At 39.6% G+C, this 24,371-nt stretch overlaps 2 pseudogenes; both read left to right on the top strand.

Moving 5' to 3' along the window:
• Window positions 1-8,106: 8,106 nt before the first annotated feature.
• On the top strand, window positions 8,107-9,314 carry LOC122136833 (annotated as a pseudogene).
• Window positions 9,315-12,776: 3,462 nt separating this feature from the next.
• On the top strand, window positions 12,777-14,080 carry LOC122136832 (annotated as a pseudogene).
• Window positions 14,081-24,371: the final 10,291 nt, after the last annotated feature.

The raw sequence follows: 24,371 nt of genomic DNA, 5'->3' as shown, positions 1-24,371 counted from the left end.
CTGCTGTTCCCCTGTGCGCTGGCTTCTGGTGACGCGCCAGCAGCGCCCGCGGAGTCAGCGCCGTGGGGATCCAGCTCGTGCAAGCGCTGCCGCCCGTCTGTGGTGACAAAGTAGTCTCTTCATCGCGCCCGCCAGGCGTGCCATGGAGAGCACGCCTCCGGTGAGTCTGGCTGGCGAACCGCGTCTTCTCGGTGATGCCGCATTCCAGCCACCTTTATAGCAAGGAGAACGCGAAGGTAATTTCGTTCTCGTCCACTTCTTGATCTAAATTAAGTTTCAGTGTAGTCGCCGCGTGAAAGGAAACCAGCCTGATGCAAAAACGGTTACCGGGCAAAAAAGGAAAGTTTCAGTCGAAATATCTTCTACCACCACCGTATAGCCAACCCGCGTGTGGCTTTTAAGAGGTTAAGCAGCTATAATCTAAGAGAGTAGAAGAAAAATAAATTATAAATTAAACTATTATTGGTAATTAAATTTATCACCATTTTAACAGAGTAATCTAAAAACATTTTTGAGTAAATGTTTTTTTAAAACATACCAATATTTGTAAATGCCTTTTCATCTATAACCCCTCCCCTCACCTAAAAATGTCATAACTTTGATCACCATTTAACTTACTGTTGTATCATTAACTTGGATCAAATCACCATTTACCTAATTACATGTTTGTATGACTTTCCTTCTTTGCACATAATGAAAATTGTTATTTTAAGTTCAGTAGAAGACAGACATCAAATTACTGCCTGATAATGAACATGAGCTAGCGTACATTTCTGAATAGTTTTTTTCATTTTTTTGGTGACCCGGTTTGGGGGGCCCCCGGGGGGTTTTGGGGATCAAGGCCCTTCGGGTTTCCATTGGAAAGGGCCCCCGTGTGAAAGGGGCTCCTACACAGCCTGGCCGAGCCATTTCATTAAGAACCTTTCATTGAAGGGTTCATTTGCGTTTCTGCTTTAATTTCGTAATTACAGTGGATGCTCCTCTGCCCTGGCTCTCTTGTGCGAAAGGGCTTGGTCGAAGCGGCGGAAAAAGGGAAACCCCCTTGTTTGGTCAAAGCTCTCTACGGTGGGGCAAAGAACCTTTCCTATCTGGTTCCCAATCTTTCGGGTAAGTAAGACACTTAGAATCCGGTGTTTTTAAAATTGCTTTGTAAATAAAGCTAATTTGAGAAACTAGTTAGGAAAAAGAACATTTTTGGCAATAATTATACCTTTAGTGTTTTAAAAACATATTGGGGGTTATAAATTAACACACTACACATAAAAACTAAAAATTCTTAAAGTTGTTTAATCCCTTTTGTTTCCCTTTATCTATAACCCCTTCTCCAACTACAAGAAATTTACTTTTTAGTTTTAGTCAAGCAAGAAAACAGAAAAGGGCCTGAAATTGAGCCATAGGGCGTAAACCATTTTTACAAGTAGCATTTTAACCCCTGTATTTAAGTCAGAAAAGGGACATCATAGGTGAAATACAAAGCCTAGAGACTTTAATTTTTGTAGCGAATTTAATTTAATTAAAAAGTTTATAAATTACAGCTAGCTAAATTTTTGACTAGGGTACCTTTAACCCACCAAACCTCCCGGTATCACTCTTTATGAATTAAAGTGCAATGGGGCTTTCCATCTGAATGCTTTGGAGAAAATGGAAATTTTGTGATTAATTAATTAAATTAAATTAAAATTCAGTTTTCAACAGGCTCATGATGAGGAAAAGGTCCCCTTTCTGCGGCAGACTGGAGCAGCTGCTCAGAGTGGAGAGAGAGGCACTGTTGCAAAAGAGGCATTGTAGAGCAGTGCTGTCATTTCTACTGTGACTATTTCGACCTGGAGAATTACTGTAAAACCCCTAGAGAGTCTGCTGCATGCACTTCACCGGAGTAATAAGCATTATTTAAACACTGCAGGTCTGGGATATGGTAGGCCTATTCGGATGATACCAACCTAATTAGAACAGCAGTGAATGAAGGATCACTTGAAATCTTACATAATGTGCATGTTTGTGATTAAAATGTTTTCATATATTAAAAAATAATCTGACTGTTTTTGTTTGTGTGCACAAGACAAAAGATGTAATAGCAACACCAAGGAGATGGTTTGATTCCCCGGGAATGCATGATCTGAAAAAATGTTAGGTCTACCTTCAATGCAACGTAGGCTATGCATAAAAAATAAAGTGCATAAAAAATTGAAAGCATTATTGAAAACAATACAAATGTTCATGACAAAAAAAGGACACAAAGCAAAATGTTTTCAAGATGTTGTAACAATAATTGAATGGTTAGAATTAACCATCATGAAAGCTCAAACAAAAACCTAGCATCATTCGGTTGCATTTAAAGACCAAATTTAAAATCAAATACTGTATTATTAAACTAATAATTTCAAAATCACTTGAGTATCAGAATCAAACAATCACCATATATTAGACCAGCAAGAATCAACTACATGACATTTATTAATTAATATAAATGTTAATGCAATTTGATCATTTAATCCTACCCGCCGCCACAGAAATAGTCTTTGATGAAAAACATCATTTCCCATAAGCCCATGCCGGCAGTTTCACCAAAGGGGAACCAAAATGGCGGAATCGGATGGGAAGGGCCTCTTATGTTGTTTCTTTAAGAAAAATGTTTCGTGCCTCTGCATGTCGTTTTAAAGTACACAAAACACTGTGGCGGGTTTTAGCAGCTCATCACTTTGGGATTCATCACCGGCTCTTCTCTGCACTATGAAGGTAAAACGGCTCTCATAGCTTGTCAAACTTAGCTAGCCAGCTAACCTTCGGGGCGACAAATTGTAGGCTTTAAATTATTACTGCTAGTGCAAGAAGGTTGCTTAAAATGAAGCACAGATGAGAAATGCAGATAGTGATCTCAGTGCATTCAGAATGAGACGTACAGTGTAGTATTGGTGGTTATTAAATGACAGATAACAAGTGAGCACACAGGCAAACACTGCAGTGGAGCACGTACTTGATCGCATCGTCTCTAGCATCATCTAACATCAGTTTCATTCACTGCACACGGTCAGTGCTGCTGTCACTGGGTCAAGAAGCGAAGGCTCAGGGTTGAGCGTCAACACAGATCAAGCGTTCTCATCAGTTCACTCGAGTAATCAAGTTCCCCTGAGATAGCTCTTCAAGTTAAAGACAGAGATTTAATGCAGAAGTAGTGTCCTCTCGTCTCTCAGGTATGGTTATCATAGCGGGTGAAGCCTCATTATTTCTCCAGACTTCTTTTTTTCCATATCTCTTTTATTTCATTAACACATTTTCGTTTCTTCTTTTGTTTATATTTAACATATACATTGATTAATTTCCACATGTATCAATTTTTTTCTTCAATTTTTTTTCCTTTCATCCTTTTTATATTTTATATCTATTTTCTCATCTTCACCTTTTTATCATACTAATATTATATATATATACTTTTATTACAATTAGATTAATATTCACTAGTTCAGCCATTCACATCTGGCTCTCCCCTCACTTCTTAATATTCCTTAATGTTTCCCTTCTTTCTTTTCTTATTTTTATTTCACCCTTCTTAACCCATCTTCCATTATTACTATTATTAATTTTACTTCTAAATCAAACAAACATACACACAAACAACATACAACTATACCTTAGACTTTCTTAATATTTTTTCTCAAGAGACAATATACCTCTTATTATTATCCTATTAAGATTTGTGTTAACCTTATTTATTCAATCTTTCATATTTTGTAAACAGTTCTGTTAACACCTGCTTTTTCTGTCTTTAATTTACCAGCTTTGAAATCGGTGCCCTTTGAATAAGTTTCTTGTATGGGCTGCTGTTTTTTACTTCCTCTGAGCCTGTGTTTCTCCTTCTTGTCTCTCATCTCAGCTCACAAACCTCGAGTACCTGGACTGGTAAGGTGCTTAATCTTCATCACATACGTTTCAAAGTTTGGAGGGCAATACTAGCACCAAAAGTTTGACTTAGTTTTTTGCCTTTTTGTTTTACTTGTACGGGGATGTGAAGTGTGTTATCTCCACAGGATATACTTGTCGATTGCTGTGGTTGACAGCTGTGTATTAACAAAATTGTCTTTGAAAGGTGGGCTGGACTAGAAAGGGGAAAAGCATTTTAACATTTTAAATCAAAGATTTGTTATTACCACAGCTGGTTCCATTAGAACCTGTCGAATTCAAGTCAAGTCATACCTTATTTATGTAGCAGCCTTTACACAATACAGATTAGTTTTTGTCAAAACAAAACCAAATCCGACCCACTGTCAATATCATTTTCGTACTTGACATTTTAAAAAAACAACCTCCGATTTTTCGCCCCAAGCGGTCAACAAAGATATGACTGTGATTGGCTCCGTGACCTCCTCTTTCAACCGAGCCGCTCATCTGTGGTGACGAGGTTGAAGCGATGACAGGCGTAGCCACTCCCAGTCATATCTGTTGAGCGTTGACACAATGACCCATCGGACCCGTCGTTTTTGAGAATCTGCTCACATCACTCAAATGTTAGCGTGAAAATTGCCATTTATAATAAAAATGTCTATACCAATTGGGTAATCGCTATGTCAGAACTTTTTGAACAACCTAATAGAATGTGTCAACAGCAGTTTAAAAACATGAAAACAGCTATGTTAAACATGAAAATAGTGGTGTCAGGTAATGCAGGAGGACAATAGTGTGTCAGTAATTGCAGGAGGATGATAGTAAACATTACATTTTTTCAAGCTCAGCTCCTCTTCCAGTAGTTGTCTGTGCAATCTAAGCATGAGGTTACAAATACAGGTCAGATTTAATAATTTTATATTTTTTTTTTCCGATATTCCTGGTGATTTCAGGAGTTGAATTTTTAGCATGTATTAGCCTCCAGGTCACACATGTATCGCTTCATAAATCGTTCTAATATTCTGATTTGCTGCTCGCAAAACATGTATTATTATGTTGGAAAACAGGCTGAGCAGAATGTTGTTCCAGGTTTCTTTTCTTATGAAGAAGAGTCCAGAAGATCAGCATTTATTATCTGAATTAGAAATCATTGTAACATTATAAAATGTCTCAGATCTTTATCTCAAAATGTAAAGCATCCTTGCTAAATAAAAGTATTAATTTTCAAATACCCCACCCTGATTCTTTGGATGCTTTGCTAATTCATCAAAGAATCCCAGAAAAAAAAGTACTCTTACTGTTGTAAATATTGATAATAATAAATGTTTTCTTGGAGTGCAGAGCAAATCATCATAGTAGAAATGATTTCTGAGGATTCATGTGACACTGAAGCCTGGCATAATGATGCTGAAAATTCATACCCCCTTTTGATCACAGATAAATTACAATTTTAAAATATATGTGAAGATAGACAGCAGTTATTTTAAATAGAAATATTTCAATCGTCACTGCTCGAAAAACGTTTGGACTGGTATGTAGGGCTGATTACATTTACATTATAGTCCTTAGCCAAGAGCATCGTGCTTTATCCAAAGCGACTTACAAATAATTATTCTCATAGAATTGAAACCATATGTAATTCAGCAAGGAAAACAGTATGAAAGTTCTCTCCGGTTGCTGCAACAGAACAAAAAAAAATGATCAACAACAAAATCATGTTGCTGGATAAGACGGCCTTCTGAAAATGCAAATGATTCCTCTGTACGTCAGGAGATGGCGCTTTGAGACCCATAGACCTAGCGGTTTCCTCCCCCTTTCCCTCCTCCCCCCCCCCCCCCCCCCCCCTTTCTTTTCCCACCCGATAATGGCGGTAATCAAGAGATCAAATTAAAATGTCATGAACTTTTTCCGAAGACCAGTCGGTTCCCTTTCAAGACACATTCATATAAACAACACCCTCGCCGCGTTTTGAATTTTGAAACGTGGTATTGCTCATTAGGGGTGGAAGGTAACCGGTGTGTGTAAAAAAAAATTTAAAACCGTAACGGTTCTCTCCACGACACGGTCGGGGGCACAACGCTAAGGACTGCTGCGGTTCAACTTAAATCTGACAACTCATCTGTAATATGGTTTCTTATAAATAACCACGTAAAAAAAAACAGTGTTCGGCAATTTGTATGTTTTCTGTTGTTGGATGCAACATTCTGGCTTCCCAATACATTACAACAACAGCGGATGGAAAAAAAAAAACAAAAAAAACCTGGACAAACCATCCCTCAAACCGTCTCGTTTCAATACGAATGACATATGCTGGAATATGAGCAGTCATTCATCAACCCGGGTGCTGATCAGACGTTGTGCAGGTGAGACCTAACATCACACATTGAATATCTCTGCGTTTAAGCTACACTCAGTTCTAAAGCACTTTGCCAGTTTAAAAAACCTTTAAGAGACAGAGGGACCGGAACGCAAGGCCACGGACGCCGCAGTGAGGAAGATTTGTGCATGTGCTCATCCGAAGCACGCAAACCTGTGTCCTCAGAACACCGCGCAAATATGTAAGCTCTCCTCTGAAGTATTTGTGTTTGAATTTACAAATTCACATAAAAATTATGTCAAATAAAATATCCATCTTGGTATAGTTATCCCTATAGCAGATATAGCCGGCTGAACGTACTGGGTCAGTGCATTCTCTTAAAGTGACAGTCTTAATATAAGCAAAACGCAACAACAAAGAAATCACGTCACCGCTCTTGATTGAATAGCTTTTGTAACTATACTAAAGATCCATCTATAATTTATAGAGTCAAATATGCAATGCTGTTTTACATTTGAATTACTTTATTTAATTTCTGTACCTTAAACTAATGATAGACCTACCTAAAAAAACAAATTTTATTTGTATCTTTACTCTACTGTATTTATTTGTATTGTTGTTTGTAGTTAAAAAAAACAACTTTTTTTATTTGATTTATTTGAATGTAATAGTTTTTTCCATAAACATAGCACATACCGAACTGTAACCGAAACCGTGACCCTAAAACCATGATACACCGAAACCGAACCACGGAAAATTGGAACCGACCCCCCACCGTTGAAAAACCGTTCAGTGCTCATGTTTATTCACGAAGTCAACACCCCAATAAACCAATGTATGGGAAACCACTGCTAATGTATATTGAAATATCGGAAATGTGTGTAAAAACAATATCACCATTATTGAAAAAAATTATATTATGATACATATTAACTATTGAATTTTTGTCCATGTCCTAATCAAATCAAACAAAATCTGTCAAAAAAAAACCTTTGCCATTTCATTGTTGTCCATACTTCATGGTGTATTTCATTGGTGCATATCTGTATGGGAGAATAATCAGATTATTTTTTTTTTTTTATTTTTTCTTCTGTATTGAAGTTGTTATTTGTCTGAATATTTGTAATTTAATATTTATAAATGTGTATTTTTGCTTTGGCACCTTAACACTTAAAAAGGTCAAAAATAAAATTTGCAATCATTTTTTTATTTTTTTTTGTCTCCACAGGGACATATGAAAATGTCAACAGTGCAAGTAATATTCTGAAATACTGGCTTAACAGGGTCAGCTGGAAAAATAGGTTTATTGTTGAGGCCTGTTTGGGTTGTTAAGACGTGTGTTACTGACAAACTATAAACTCATATTTTTTTCTTCTTTCTTTAGGTGACTTTGAGTGTGGATGCTAACAGCAGAAGTGAAAGTAGAGAATGGCGCATCTCTTGCTTTGCTCCAATTGACCATGTGTTACCCCCAAATCTTGGTTACCAGAAGCCAGGTAGGTTCAAGTCCATAGCTTGCCTAATGTAATGTAAATAGTACTAGTACTGTGTGATCAAACTAATACCATTTTTTTTCATTGTCTTTCTTAGGTCCTTCTTAAATGGAAATTTTCACTTCCCACCTTCTTTAAGGAAAAAGATAGTTTCTATAGACAGTTTTTTTTTTTTTTTTTTTGCCTTCAGGCTCTTTTTCTGGATGTTTACTTCAACTGTAAATTCAAGCCCTCGGGACAAATGCAACCGGCCTCTCTTCGTTCAAAAACGCTGATGGCAATCATAGAGATGGCCAAAAGCCCTCTCCCCTTTCATCACCTTTCCAACTCACCCATCATCTCCTTCGTCTGCTCCTCCCTCTTTCCCCCCCTCCTCCTCCTCGTCGTCATCTCCTGGTGGAATGGGTACAAACTACCATGAGGAATGAGGACAGAGGCACCATGCTGGAGACAGCAGGGTCAGCAAAGGAACTTGGAGACTTTGTGTCATCCCCCTTCGTCATCTTTGTTTTGCCATCCATCATCGATGCCGTGGTGCAACGTTCTTCTTCTAATCCCTCACTTCTGTCCTCCATCTTCATCTTTCACACATCCATGCAATGATGGACAGAGGGAGAGTTTTAGAGAATGAGATATACGACCCCGGTTTCCAAACAAACCCAACAGAAGGCGAGGTGGGAGAGAGATCGGGTCATCCACTGAGGACGAGGAGGAAGAGGTTGATACATAGATATCCGTTTGAGCCAACAGGTTTCTCCAGTCTCTGAAACAGAGGAGGATAAAAAGTGTTGGATGAGGAGAATGAAGGATGGAAGCAGCATTAATAGTGAAAGGAAATGTTGCGAAAGCTGACAGAGCCGTGGAAATGTGGGAACAACCTGCTGGCACAGAGCGGGGTCCCCCCCTCCAGATTCGTCATGAAATTGATGCTCCATCTTCAGTGTTCAGTAATGTACCTTTAGAACTCAACAGCAGCGATCCATCAAAGATAGAATAAGGGAACAGGGAAAAAATCAAAGAGAACGGGGAACAGACTCTGAGCACTCTGAGATAGAAGAAGGAGAAGAGATAGTGGGTGCCAATGAAAGAGGAAGGGACGAGTGATTGGCTGAAGGGAGGGAGGTGTTGCTGCTTCCATCCTCTCAGGCAGTCCCCTCGTTATCTTCAAGGAACGCCGGTGTCCACAAAACGGGGGGTGAGAGGCTCTTCACCGGTTGTTTAGAGGGAGATGGGATTTTGTCCATCTGTCCGTGCTGAGGGAAGATGGGAGAGGGAACCAGTGGCCTTACTGTGTGTGTCGGAGATTTAAGACGAAAACTGACAAGTAGAACATGGAAAGAGAGTGTTCAGATCCTGCCCTTCTTCTCTGCATCCATAATCACACCGCCACCTGTTTCCTGTTTTTTGCCTTTGCCCTCTCCTTCCTTTCCCAATTCCTCCACCTCTATCCCACTGAGTAAAAGCAAGGAGTCTCAAATCCTCCAAGAGTTCAAAGGACAAGGGATAGACGCACGCGGAAAGAAGGGGCAGATAAGGAAAAGAGGAAAAAAGGAAAGAATAAAAGGAGTCAGGTGAAGGTAAAGAGAAAGCACAGAGATGTGGAGACCGATGAAAAAGTAGTGTAAAAGAGAACCAAAGACAAAGATAGGGGATAGAGGGAGAAGTAGCCAAAGTGATAGTCACAAGAGGAAAAAGATATACGCAGGGATGCACTCCAGAACATTCCTTCTCCTCCCCTCCCACTCCCATTCCCAGAAAACGCAAAAAACAGCCGTCACATACACCACACAGTCCTCAGATCCTGGTCCGCAGTTCACTCTGAGGATCGCACACAAAGATAGAGACCGAGATAAAGAGAGGTGAGAAAGATTGCGAGAGTGGGTACCATTAAAGAGACCGTTATAATGGGACCTTTGGCGCTAGAGATGATAACAGATAGAGAGCGAGACAGAGAACTCCAGAAGCAGAGATTGAACGAAGGAGAGATAGGGATATAAGATATCAGGGAGTTCCCCCATCAGGCAAGTGATGTCCCGCGAGAGAGGGCATTACAAAAGAGGAGCCGAGGAAGTCAGTGACATTAGAGACCGAGAGAAAGAGATGGTTATGAAGAAAGAGATCTATGACAGGGACAGGAGACTAGCAGATATTAGACCTGTTGTAGAAAACCCCCGTCCAGTTCAGGAATCTCACTTGGCTCGTGATCTTTTTTTTTTTGCGATCAAACGTACCATCCACCGTTACCACCACTACACACAACCACCACAAGTTACCGAGGATCAACCACCCCTAGCCAACTTTGCTTCCCGCATGACCCATCCCAGAGCTCAAGACAAACATCGTAAGAAGGAAGAAGAAACGAAGGAGACGATCAGATGATAAGGAGAGAACCATATGAGGAGCACAGGAGCAGATCCCCGGCCCACCTCGCCTCAACAGCCTGCCTCCGTTAATCATGGAATATGAATCTGACCGTCTCTGCGGATCGTCCGGAGATAGACTGCTTTCTCCTTAGATGGAGCTAAAAAGACACTGGTATTCAGACTACCCCCCTTCACTAGAGGACTCACTCACTACTTCCTTCCTCCTCCTGAGACCCCCTTTACCCTTTCAGACCCAGTCCAAAATTAAATCCGAAACACCCAAAACATAGCCGACATCCATCTGAAGAAGAATCCCCAGATCTAGCAAGAACAGTTTTGGTCCGTCTGAAGCCACCCTCCTCCTCTTATTTCCTCATCACTAGACCAAAAAAAAACATCCAAAAAGTCAAAACCTTCTTGTCATCTCTCATCCTCATAATGCCACCGCTCTTTTCTTCTTTCTGCATCCCTCAGGGTGCAACCCCACCACCCTCCCCTTCTCCAGCCCACACGAGCGTCCCTCATCCACTACTAAACCGTAGGACGGAAAAACCGGTAAGGAGAAAAATATGGACGAAGGATGCCTGGCGTTCTGGCAGGTCCAAGGAAGCTCAGTGGTTGGTACCAGAAAGGGTAAAAGGGGCCTCCAATCTAAAAGTCTCTGTTCTAGTGCGTTGAGGTGTTTAGTAGCAACACTGTGAACTCTGGGAAGCTGGGGGGGCCTTGACCTGCCTTGGACCTGGTGGTGTTGTTAAGTAGGAGCTTCAAGGGTCCTCAGGTTTGTTGGGTGGTTCGATTGCTGGTGGTTTTCCGCCAGAGACAAATGAGAGCCGATCCCACCATTTCTTAAGGCCCGGCTCAGAGACAACTGACCCTTCCAGGGAGAGGCCAAAGACCCCAAGCAAAACTGGGAAAACCACGCAACATACTCAGGGCCTCTCATCATCAAACAAATCCGAGTGTGAGCTGAGTCAAACGAAGGCCAAGCCAAAGCTGGTTCTGGGCTAGCTACGTCCGACATCTATCTTCATCTGCCTCTTCCCCTACTTCCTCATTGGCAGCGAAAACGGTAGAAGGAGGCCTGTGAAAGAAGCCCATAGAGACAGGGATAAAATGTGGATGGAAGGTGATTCTAAAGGGTGTTAATAGTAACATTGTAGCACGGTTGGTGGTGGTTGGCACGGGCAGTTAGCCAACAGAAATGCAGCCTTTTGGTTGGTGGTGGATTCCCAAACCATCCAGTCCCTTCCTCCAAGCTCATGCGCTGGTCCCCACTTTCCCTCCTACCTCTTCAATCATCCTACCTCACTTCCCTCCATCAGCAAGTATTCTTTCTCTCCCATCCTCTTCACCACAGCACCATCACACTCTCCCCGGTGTTCTTTGCCTCCATCTCGAGATACTAAGAGAGTCATATCACCCAGACTCTCAAACTGTATGATAAGTAGCTATGCAGACACCAGAAGCCCTCGTTCACTCTGGGAGGAGAGGGCCCTGTCCGTCATCCACAAAGCCCTTGTCTCTACACACCCTCGGAAAGTCCCCTACCAGGCCCTACCCGGATCTGCTGTTCAAATTACGCAGATCAGGGTGTGATACCATATCTCCAGTCCCACTTCCAGTGCTAAAAAACCACTCCCACCAGATTAATCAAGAAGGCTCCACCACCATGCCTCCTACAATTCAACTGCTTTGGTGGTCAGCCTCCATCTCTCATTGCCAGTGCTCCTCCTGGGCAAATGACCCCTTCCAAACTCTCTTCAATCCTCCTCTTCGTCAGTGTCCCTCATCTTCAATTAACAATCAGCCACCACCCGACACTCCGCCTCCACCAAACCTAACCCTGGAGTCCTACACACCGGAGTGGAACTGCACTGCCTGGAGGTGTTTTAGCACTGTGATTGTTCAATACATGACTTTAGTTTAAGTAATTCACTTTCGACATGCATATTTAATTTTATAGTGGGATCAGAAGTCATGTTCTGCTGTTAAAATCTCTTTTCCCAGGCTGCCCAGCGCTCCTCCTCCTTCAAAATGGTAGGGGCCAATAATAGCCAGCAGAGTCCAAAGCACAAGACAGTTTCATCCAGGCCACAAGGTCAGGTAAAACCTGTGATATTATTAAGAGGTGGTCAGCGATTACAACTTTTTCGGCTCCACTTATTTTACATTTATATGAATGCAAATTCAGGAGACATGGAAATGGGAAAGCTCATATGATAGTCAGTTTTCCATCTGTTTCAATTTCTTTCTCTGTGAATTCTGATCTGGAAATTTCATATGTGTAAATGTGTGCCAATAGAAGATCGATATGTCCCCACCATGACCTCCTAGCTCATTAAAAGACAGCAAAGTTTAAAACCTCGCAGGATTGCAGTGTTACAAAATAAAAAGTTGAGTACTTGTGCATTTTAAAAAATCTGATTCCGCGTTGCAAGTGTCTGATTTTTTTTTTGTTTTTTCACATGTATTTTAAAGTCTTCTAGTGTGACTGCCTGTTTAATTATTATTTTTAATTCATGTTGTTTTGTTTTTCCTTATTTCTGCTCATTGATTAAATGGCACTGTGGGCCCAAGGAAAAATAATTTATGTATCAGCTGTTTTACAAGCAGCTCTTAACACAAAGGCTTAAAGTCTAGCTGATTGACATATTCAATTGCTATTGGTTGGGAATTAAATTAATTACTAACATAAAAGTGTAATAAAATTGTAATATTCTCCCCTTTCATTTTACACAGATTCTCTCTCAGGCCAATCAGAACCAGTCACAGCCACATCCCTCCTTTTTATCATGCCTCATCTGTCCTCATTCTCACAGTTCCCCTCCAACTCCATCCATCAAACGCTCCACCCCCAGGACCCCACTCCTGCCCCATTTTCTATTTCTCCAACAGCCGTCTGTCGCCATTGGTTGGGCTGCACCAAAACTCGCTCTTCACACTTACACCCTGGGACCTCTCAATGGGTGGAGGCTGTGCTAAACACTCCACCGCCTCCATCGCCAGTGGGAACTGACAGGGTGCCAACAGGGGGGAGTGGAAATGGGTGCTGGGATAATGAACGTAAAGACCCTGACAAAGGTATCATCAGCACTTCATTTAAAGCATTGTTTGCTCATCCCTACTTTGTATCTTCACAGTCATTTCACATCAGGGCCCGTAGATCTTGTAGGAACCAAGCATAGAATTCCTTTCAATCTATACATTTCTATAATAATCTGTAATTAGGTCTGTCAAAAAGAAAAAAAACCTGTATGGCTTGGTGCAGAAGTAAAATCGTTTAACAACAATTTAAGGGTGCTTTTGAAATTGAATCCACTTTAAAGTCCAATTTGCCCCAGTGAAAATGCGAACGGGGAAAAAAAAAAGAAAAAATATTATGGTTTGTAATTCTAAGTTCAGTTCTATTGGCAGCAGGTTGTGGGCCACAACCTTAATTTAAAAACACCATTCAAGGACAAAAGATCTTGGCTTGATAATTAATAGTTTCCTTGCGATCTCAGTTGTTACTATAATGACAAATTATTATTATAATTTTTTGGGTGGGGGGATTGGAACCCTATCTATAACAAACCAAATCTAAATCAATTACCTTTTGGTTAGTTATCTGAAGAAGCTCCACAACCCAGGAGAGGGCAGTAGAGGAAGTCAAATTGTCGCATCAAGCCTATAACTACCAGCGTAAAGGACATCAACAAGAAGACCATACAAGGATATCTTACGGAAAGCGGTGCACAAGGTAAATAAACATAACTTCAAGCTACAAGCCTTGATTCGTGGCAACACAACACAGTGCTCTAATAAATATTGAGACAGATCATAGACTAAATCTGTGTCTTTTTAAACCCTCACAGATATTAGTCCAAAAGCCGAACAGTGTGAAATAAACCCAGTTAAAAAGTGAGTACCTGGTCAAAAGCTTTATGTTCCAGAGGTACAAGTATTATCAGAAAGCACGGCCGCAAGATGGACGAAGGAGGAAAAAGAGGACAGAGAGCTCGTGCCTCAAGGGCAATTCCTCAACATGATTGGACAAAGACTGTTTATTTTTCTCTCCATCTCCATCTGGTCAAACAAGGTTTCACAAAAATCCTCCTCCCCTGCACGTGTTTTTTTTTTTTTTGGCCCACCATGAGCTATTGAGTGACAAGTTTTCTTTGTTATATTGCTCTGTTCCCCCTATGTGTTTGTGACATCAATGTAAACTTGCGGAGTACTCCCACCCTCCTTCCCGTTTCTACCTTCTCCCCTTGTCTCTTGCTATAAATATCCTTGAATAGAGATATGTATGTAAATATAGACAATTGTGTTATTATATAGAGGTAATACTGAAGTATACACTCGAGAGGGAGAGGTAAAGATGGAACACACTTTCTTACAACATTATGTTCAACATGTATATACTTCTTAAGTACAAAATCTACATGGGTGTTCTTTCCCTTTTCCTATCTTCCTCCTCATCTCTCCCTTTCAGAGAAGGTGTGCACAACATTTGACAATAGTCAATCTATATTACACTATTATTTACCAATATGAGGTTTTTGAGTGTGAAAGATAATGAATGAAAGAGCCCGGAGAACAAGAGATTTCACATTCGCCTTCATATTTTGCTTTAACCATTAGTAGATTGCAAGTGCAACCTGATTTCTTCTGGGCAGGTGTCCAGAGAGCATTCCATTTGTAGAGGTGCTACCTCGATGACACTCTTTCAGATTCTGAGAATACCCATCGGGAACGGAGGATATTTATCCCGGTTTTCCACTCTCATAGGACAGTGATTGTGTATATACAATGGGACAGAATTTAGTTTGATGACTTATTTTTGTTTACTTTCACAATTATAAACAGCCGCAAATTCCTCTACAAAATGTCCTAGCTAGGAGAATTTGTGTTTAACCCCCCCATCTAGCTTCACATGATAAAATACTTTAGTTTGGCCGGTCAACAGTCAATGGAAGAGGTAACAGGTGTGTATTATGAATGGTTGCGATAAAAATGCCTGCGCTGTGAGATTTTCATTTGTACTTGAGAAAACTGGTCGTCAATTTTGAAGGTCCTGAAGAGATCAACTTTCAAGTTGCCCTTCCAAAGGTAGACTCTGACTCTTTTCTTAAAATCAAACAATCAGTTTTCAGTTTAAAGCCTCTAGAAGCAAAAAGCATGAGTTTAAACAATCATTGTTGTGATTTGTTTATTTCTTCCTAATTTTAGGCGTACATATGATTTATCTATAGTCTTCGCCGTTGATTACTGAGTTATAAAAATGAAAACCTTATACTAGCACAAAGATGTTACAGTTTCCCACCTTAAGTTGTTATGCAGTAGATGAGTGACTTTACACCAAGTATGCAAACAAACAGACAAATGTGCACATTTATAACAAATCACATATTTTGCAATGTAACTACCTCCAAGTATAATACTGTAAGAAGAAAAAAAAAAAAGATAAAGTCCTGGCAAGGAAATTATCAGCACATTTCCAGTTTAACCATAAATTTTCATTTAACCATAAAACAATGTGTATGTGTAAATGTAATTCAAAATATGGGTAAAAAATTTTTGGCACTGAAAATTCCTTCATGTTCACAATACTATGGGCCATATTTTTACAGACTTTTTTCTTAAGTACAATGTTCAAGTGTAGCTAGTGGTGGGTTCTTCTTTATACTAGAGATTAGGAGACTAAACATCAATGACATCAATTGTTAGAAATGTAAAAATAATAATAAACGGGTGAAAGCTTCATGATCAGCTCAGGGCAAAACAAGGACTTTCTAAGGTAGTATTGAAATGTTTAATACTTCAACTGTTCGATACAGATTTTACTAAAAGTTACCATGAAGATAATGTACACCATTCGTTTAAATTTACGTTTGCATTTAAGAAAAAAAAAACAACAACAAGTCATTAGATACATTAATCTATTTACCGTTAATCATGTCTTATTTTGACTGCATAAAATCTTAAAAGTTGGTCTTATACTGTGAAAGTACACCAAGTTAACACTTATTTGAAGAGGTTGATGGGCGTTTGTAAGGACTGTGTCGGTTCGTAATGTAGATAAAAGGGGTACGTTTTAATCCTAAATATAATGCATCATTATTTTGAATGAGGGATTTATATACTCCTCAGCCATCACCATATTACAGCCTCCACCCTACTGATCGTGCGGCGGGCAGCCACATGAAGACCAGTCGTGCACTCACACACACACAGCTACAGGTGAAGAGGAGAGAGAAAGATCGAGACGTATCATGGATGGGGATTATTAGTTAGAAAGGAGGGGGAACTAACAAAGTTAAGAAGGCCATGGATTGACAAGGGCTAGTGGAGGGAATGTGGCGGGACACCGGGGGATATAATCTTGCCTTAAGTACCATAGAGACGTGACCGGTGACCACAGAAAGAGTCGGGACCTCAGTTTTGATGTCTTTTGCTTTTTTTTAACAGTATATTGGTCTATTACCTTTGTTGCAGTATATCCCTTTCTTATATGGTGGTGGATGCAAAATGGTTATTTGCAAAAGTGATGTGAACTTTCACACCCTCTTCATCCACGCATTGACTTGGTGCATTTCAGTTGGGCCGTACCAATATAATAATGATTTCATAATAAATTTTAAAATGAATCTAGGCAGTCCTGTTATTCAGAACACGTTAATATTCCCATTCATAATGGGTTTATATAATGGATCAAACTGCTAACTTAACTTTAAAGATTACAAAAATAGTCATTGTTTAAATCACAAACAAATTACAGGCATTTTATTAAATGTTCGATCCAGTCTTATGAAAATATCCTGGCGATATTACATATGTAATAGCATAATAATATATATTATGTAATATCCAGGCAGAGTCTGCTTAAAGATAGAGGTAAAAGAGCAGGCTGTCTGGTGCAGTCTCAACAACCTGGGCTAGAACATGCTCAAAACAGTGGAGATGATTGCGTGGACTTCAGGAGAAGACCCGGCTCTCCCTCCACTCACCATCCTGAACAGCACTGTGGCACAGTGGAGTAATTCAGGTTCCTGGGCACACTGCATCTCTCAGGACCCTGAACTGGGACACTCCACATAGACTCTATTGCTAAAGGCCCAACAGAGGGTTGTATACTTCCCGCTTAGCCTGCCACCCAGTTGGCACTTGATTGAGTCATTGGAGTCTGTTCTGTGTTTATACTACAACTGTCTGGTTTTTGGTTCAGCTACCAAATCAAACAGCAAGAAGACTACAGTGGACAGTCAGGACACTGCTGAGAAGGGATTAGCGGTTGAAACCCTGCCCAACCCCAAAACTTGAAAATCTCTGGGTGAGGAGAAAGGGCTAAGAAAAGTACCTTGGGGCCCCCTCACAACAGAGTCCACTCTCTCTTCCAACTGCTGCCCCCTCTGGTCTGAGCTACCAGCCAGCACACCGTCTACCAGTACAGCAGGCACAAAAAAGCTCAGCCTTTTTCCTGCTGTGTCTGTCTTCAGCCTAAACAATTCAAATGTCCATAACTAGCCTATACATTTTCCATCATGCAGCTGACATTCTTATATTTATACATAGAATTCCAAAGTTATAAACTGCACCCTTGTAAAATATAGCATATCTGTGTAAATTCATTTTTAACAATTACATTTGTGTTCTACACTTTTTAAGTCTATATAGTGCATTATTTAATTTTTACAGTTTTTCTTATTAGTGTTATATATTCCATCTCTACTGTGTTATACCTAGGCTATGCATGTCTGCACTATGTCTTTGTGCTTTCTTCTGCACTGTCGTCAGGTCAAATTCCTTGTGTGTGTGCCTTAACATATTTTCTTTCTGACTTCTGTTTTTTTTTTTTTTTTTTTGTTTGGGGGAGGGTCTTTATTTTGGGGTCTTTGTTTCTGTACTTTTAATTTCTAACTAAATTTCATTCTTCTTTCTAGAGAGAGTACCCTACCCCTATATATACTGGGGGAAAATTAATGAATATTTGAATCTTTACAGGTGATTATTTATTTAGGCTACTTCCTGGAGCTCAAACTAGAAGTTCAGATCAAACCAGCATAACTGGCCCAATGCTCAGGAGAAATGGCATCTTAAGGTCAATAGTATTTTCAGAAAGGAACACGCCTGGGGACGTGAAAAGCGGGAAAACCTTTTTCTGATAAACGAAGCGGTCTGGTTTTTAACAGCCTACTTAAAGAAAGTAATACAGCGGGAGGTAATTAGTATTAATCATCACAGCAAACGGTGTAAACTTATCAATGTCTTTGGTTTATAAATCACAGGTTATCTGCAAATTTGGAAACTCTCTCTTATCATACTATTCTTCTACTGCTCTTATCAAGGCCATATCTGTTTCTCTTCCCCTGCCCTCACCGCTCTGGCTGTTTGTTATTTTAATTCAACAGCGCAGGGAGCTTCGCGAGCTCGTGCTGGAATCTGTCTTTATACAGTCTCCATGGCTGGGAGAATGCGTCCAGAGGAAACCGTAGCGTGGGCGGGGCTTTCAAAGTCACGGATTCCAGAAAAATTTTCATTAAATATCTCGGGAATCCGGCTGATGGCAAACTAGAGCGTAATTGGATCTATGACTCCCATGGATCTCTCATATTTGAAGAATAATTGATCCCCAATAAGACGGACAGATGATCAAAATGAAGAAAATCGAGAAGAAGACCCCGACAGGAGTAGGAGGAGAGAGAGAAAAATCCAGAAAAAGACCAGGTGTGTTTGATACATTATTAAAATAATGTTATAAAAGTCACCCTAAGTATTTTCTCAGTACGGAAGTAAGATGGCCGTTTTTTATTGTTCATGCTTTTTCAAGTTGGTTAAATTTTATTTAGCAATTGCGTTAAAACGAGGTGGCTTTCCATACCGGCACATGTACAAAGCGCTAATTTCTATTTAGGGGAGACACGTAATACTATGGGATATGAGGCTGTAACTGTAGACACTGCAAAAAAACAAAAAAAAAAAACACCGGCGTCCCGGAGTCACGAGGATTTTGTGAGTGCAGGTTTATGCACCTGTAAGAAGCTGAATGACAAAACGTTTCCCCAGTGCTTTCTTTCCGTGTTTCCATACCGTACTCAGATATTGTCTTGCACCGCTGCGTATTTGTTTAGTAGGCTGGACGCTTTTTATCCAGTGGACTTCGAGGACAAGCAGTAGCAATTTATCAAAGTCAAGGGGAGTCCCGCTGCTACCCCTAATAGAATTTCAACAAGTCTCCACCGCTTAATATGTAACATGTAATAGGATATGTGTCTTAAATATCAACAATTGTAAGCTACTGCAAATGTAATGACTGTTTTTAAAAAACCGGCCCTTTCCAGTCAGGTGGGATGGATTGTCTCCTGATGTTTCTTGATGGAATTCATATGTAATGATTAACCAACTTTAAAGCCCTATTAAAGTATAAGCCTTGTTTAACCAAGGGTTGTGCACTTCTCAGTGTAACAAGGATTAAGAGTTAGACCTTTTATACATATACGTACATATATTATAATACCTAAACACACATTTGTAGGTCCTATAAGATGTTTACACTTTAAGATATGCGAGTAGCTATATTTATGTGTTCTGGTATTAGTTAGATGTGCACTATGATTGCTATCTTTCAAATAATTGTCGCAAACAATGCTACAATATAATAAGCCATTCAGAAAGTCATTACCATGCATGCAATAGACAATGTCATACATTATAAAAATATAATTAAATACAAAATTTACACCTTGTTATGAGGAGAATTAAATTGAAAAATAGAACCAATCAAGGTGAGGTTCTGGAGGAGGAAAGATAGCATGTTCAAAGTGGACCCCTTGTCAAATTTACTAGAGCTAGTATATATTTTGTGTTATGCAGACTTGTCATCGACATTAAAAAGAACAATTACCAGCTCTTATGTTGGAGATTAAACAAAACTATGCGGGAGCTTGTAAGTGAAAATACGAGTTGACCATATGTTTCGTTTAATTTTTAGCAACCTAGAAAGATAAGAAAGTCTTTCTTTTTGCTTATACGTTTTTTAATGCTGAGTGGTATGGAACTACTACCTTAAGGATGTGATTAATATGTCAGCGTCAGAAGACGGACATATAGTGTTTTAGAAAGACCGCAAACAGAACAATTTTTTAGATATTAAAACACAATTAAACCCCCCGTTGATTATGTAGTTTCCAAATACAGTTATCTGATATGCCACCTCTCATCGCCAGACTAAACTGGATTTTTATTTATGATAAGTGTAAGTGATAGTTAAATAACCAGATGATGGGCTAAGATGTGACTATGACGACCTATTGAAATTCGAGTAAACCTTGGTCATGTTTTGTTGTTACAGATGATGTGAAGGCAGTCATTGGTGATAGTAATTTAGAGAATTAGGCGTCGGTCGTCAAGTAGTAAGTAGGCAGAGGTCACACATGATAGCTGGTAGTTTCTGTGATTCCCATCGTAGAAATTGCATTCCAAACATAATGCTACAAACGCACAAATGGAGTCGGGCACAATTTGTGAGTTGGGAAACACGCATTGTCGTCTCACATTCAAGCGTAATTATCATTAGTTTGTTCTCCAGCAGTCCAGCTTTCCTGTGAAAGAAGAAAGCCAACGGCCCTCGTGTCATGTGAAAATGTCTCTGACTCATGCTTTACTGTGAGAACCGATCTGTGGCTTGTGTAGAGGCAACCTGGAATCCCAAAGGATGAATAGAAAAAGAGTCCATGTAGAGTGCACAGTGACACACACCTTGTGGGGGACTCAATCCCAGGCTCAAACAGCCAATTTTCCATTTTCTCGATGCATTCTCAGATTTTCCTCGGTATGCAGAAAAATTCTATGTCAGTCCATTTCATATACTCGCCTTATTTTTAAAAACAGACATTGTCTTCCCCAATACAATGCTGTGCCATTAAGTAGCTGATTGGTAATGTAGGGCGGGTCACAAACTATGCCTTTTTTTTCTTGAATGACCGGTGACTTCCTAGCCAAACTTGGTCAACACAGATACATTTCCCCTTGTCCTTTTTCCCATTTACAAGCTTATTGGATAGGGTATTGATTCAGCAACAGGGTTTGGGAACTTACTGTTTTTTTCATTTCATTTAATTATTTTCTTGATTATTGTTTACATTATGTGTCAACTGAATAATTTCAGCTATTAGATGTCTGCATTTGATGAATTAGCCTTGTAACATGAATGCACATGCACACACAAAAAAGGAGCATTGATATTCGTTTCTTTTTTTTTTCTCTTAACGTCTGTTTCAACTCTGAAATGATGGCTTGGAATAGTGAATATATCAGAAATTCTGTGAACCCACTGAAACCTGTTCTCCTTTTCTCTCTCTATCTCTCTGTCTTGTGTGGCAGTAATGGGGCTTTTTGTGCCAGTGTGAGTGGAGGATGCACGGGACAATTTCATGCAACGCCATATCGGAGAGGTGAGTCACTGTGATCACTCCAGTGGTACAGTGAAGAAGCACTACACCTCTGAATAACCCCACCGATGTGCCTTTGGATCAGCGGGAGTGTGCTGGAGGCCAGGCGCAGCAGAACCAGTCCAGTGGGTGTATCACTTAACCTTCGTAATATGTCCTCAAGCTATGCGCAATCACAGTTTACTGGATTTTTGCAATAACGAAACTCCATCTGACAATAACATATGATAAATTGCGGTTATACTTTACAGTGAGGATCTACTTCTTTAAAGAAATTACTAACTAAAACTCTCAAATGCGATGATTAAACCACATCTTTACTGAGGAACCTGGTTGGTCACACCATACCTTCTTTCAATGCCTAAATTACATAATTACTATGTATGTATATTACTAAAAAGATATATAAGTGGAGGAAAATATATGTAGGTGGGTTATCTTTTTTCCATTTCTCAATAGTGTGTATGCCTTTAAAATTGCAACTTCAGGTTCAGGTTCTAGTCAATTAACATTAACATTAAATGCAGTAGATTGTCAGGTGGACTAAGATGCTGTCACATAAGCAAATAGTAAGCAAAATTCAGACATAAACAAAAAAAGAACCTTTGTCTATTATCAAACAGTATAGCCATGTATGAAGCAGAGCTCACAAGGTTTTCTGTGGGTTAACATGGTGAATTGCCATGATCAAACTGAATCCTGTTTTAAAACCTGTGTGATGGAAATGAACAAGAGGTCTGTTAATAAATAAACAATAACTTTAATCATAATGTTTTTTCATTTTTTATTTGTGGTGTCTAAAGCATTAAGATATAGACCTTAGTAAGGGTGGACCATATTGAATTCTACCTGTATGAAAATGAGACTCTGAGAGATAGACACACAGATATTTATTTGTGTATTTATTAACCAGGAAGAGTGCATCATTACTAAAACGTTATGTAAATGTGCCACAGACAAACCAGTGTATTTTGGAGGGGAAATATAAAATGAAATTACAACAAAAAGTCCATACTGAAAGTTTTTTTTTGGGAAAGCTGTTTCATCAAACTGAACAATTGCATGTTGTTAAACCGCCATTACAAATCCCTTGAACTCACTGTGTCCTTGTTCCTCACAGCTTCCTTTTTTTACTCCTGTCAAAAATTAAAAAATAAGGTCTATTGTCGTTTCCCTTAAAAGTATGCAAGGCCGCTGGGCAATTACAGAATCTAATATGAAAACATGTAATCCACAGCAATAGGGTAAACTTCCCTTTAACCAACCCCACAGAAAGCCTGACTAGTCATACACTTCTCATAACCACATTAAAGCTAATTAAATGTAAGACAGTAACAAAAGAAAAACCAGCTCTGAGATATTTTTGTGGAGACCGTGTTGCCAGATCCATTGTTCAGTATTTCCTTTTCACACAAATTCCCTTCCTACATTCAGCAGTTTTGTGAGGTGAACAGCATAAATGTCCTGCATGCCTTGTGCATGTGTAAACATGTCCGAATGCCTGTGTATCTTAGTTTTTATGAATAATATCATACATACAAACATTGTGTCATCTTGTGTCCCCAAGTTTCTTCTGCGCCTGGCACATGAATACACCTCCAGACAATGTGTACTCGCTGATGAACGTCACAGTGGGGCCCTGCCGATACCCAATCTGGTGGTGTTGTGGGTGATGGGGGGAGAGGGGGAAAGAGAAGGTGAAACCCAGGGTGCGAGAAGTGATCAGACAGGGTCTAGGCTCCGGTCCGCACAGAGCACTAGGTAAACCTCTAATGCTCCTATATCTTTAGCCTCAGTTATGGACTGATGCTTGAAACCTTTATACTCACTTATCTAACCAATCACATGTGGACTGGTTAACCCTACCTTCACCCCTCCACCCTTCCACCGGGGGTTAGTATTGTGCGCTAAAACTAAGATAAAAGGACAGTTTTTATATTATTTATATTTTTAGTCATTATTTACATTATAAGGAAGCAAAAAATGAAATGGTTGAAGTAATAACCAACAATAAATAATGAATAAAAAATAAAAAAAAACAATTATTGCATGGCAGAGTAAGCTGTGTGATGATGAAGGTTTTGCTTCAGCATGTCTACTACATTGCCTTTAACATACACACACAACACACTTCCAGGACATACTCAGATTGTGAAAAACTGGAGACCACTTTTTTTTACAGTGAAGACTTTAAGCGAGGGGAATGAAGAAGGGGGCAGATTTGTTCACTGAGGTTTTCCATAAGCTTGACTGAACTGTGTGTGTGTGTGTGTGTGTGTGTGTGGGTGTGTGTGTATGTGATAAGTAATGATACGTCATTAAAATTATGAAGCTGATAATGAAAATGGATCTATAATGACAGTACAGTGGCCATATAATTTTATCATATTTTACTTCATGATATTACTGCATATAGACATCCAGAGACCAAGTATGTTTTATGATGAATAATTAACTCCGATGTGGATATGTTTCTTTGAGTTCATGTTTCGGCCCTACCAGAGTAGATCAGGGTAGGACAGGTAGTTTTACTGAAAATGTTCTGAGAAAAATACGTGCTAATGACTGTTTTCATGCACCCCAGTAAATTAGTGCACTGGTCTTAAGGTCAGGGATAGACAGGCCAAACCTAGTATTACTCACCAGTGGCATTCATCCTGTGTGTGGGTGTTGATAAGGTTTATTATGTATATGGTAAGAATGTAGTAATGGCTTTAATCTAGAAGTGTTGCATTATGGTAAAAACCTTTATTAGTGATGGTGTTTGTGACTTTTATGTATTTCCATGCAGTTTAATTAAGCTGCTGAGTAATTTAGGTAATAGTAACTCTTTTCATTAATCTTTTTCTATTTTTTTTCCAGGGGCATTGGATCATGACGTCAGGTCTGA

Source organism: Cyprinus carpio, chromosome B3 (genome assembly GCF_018340385.1).
Source record: "Cyprinus carpio isolate SPL01 chromosome B3, ASM1834038v1, whole genome shotgun sequence".
Classification (NCBI taxonomy): Eukaryota; Metazoa; Chordata; class Actinopteri; order Cypriniformes; family Cyprinidae; genus Cyprinus; species Cyprinus carpio.
The sequence above is the reverse complement of the archived record's forward strand: the minus strand, read 5'-3'. Positions and strand labels throughout refer to the sequence as shown.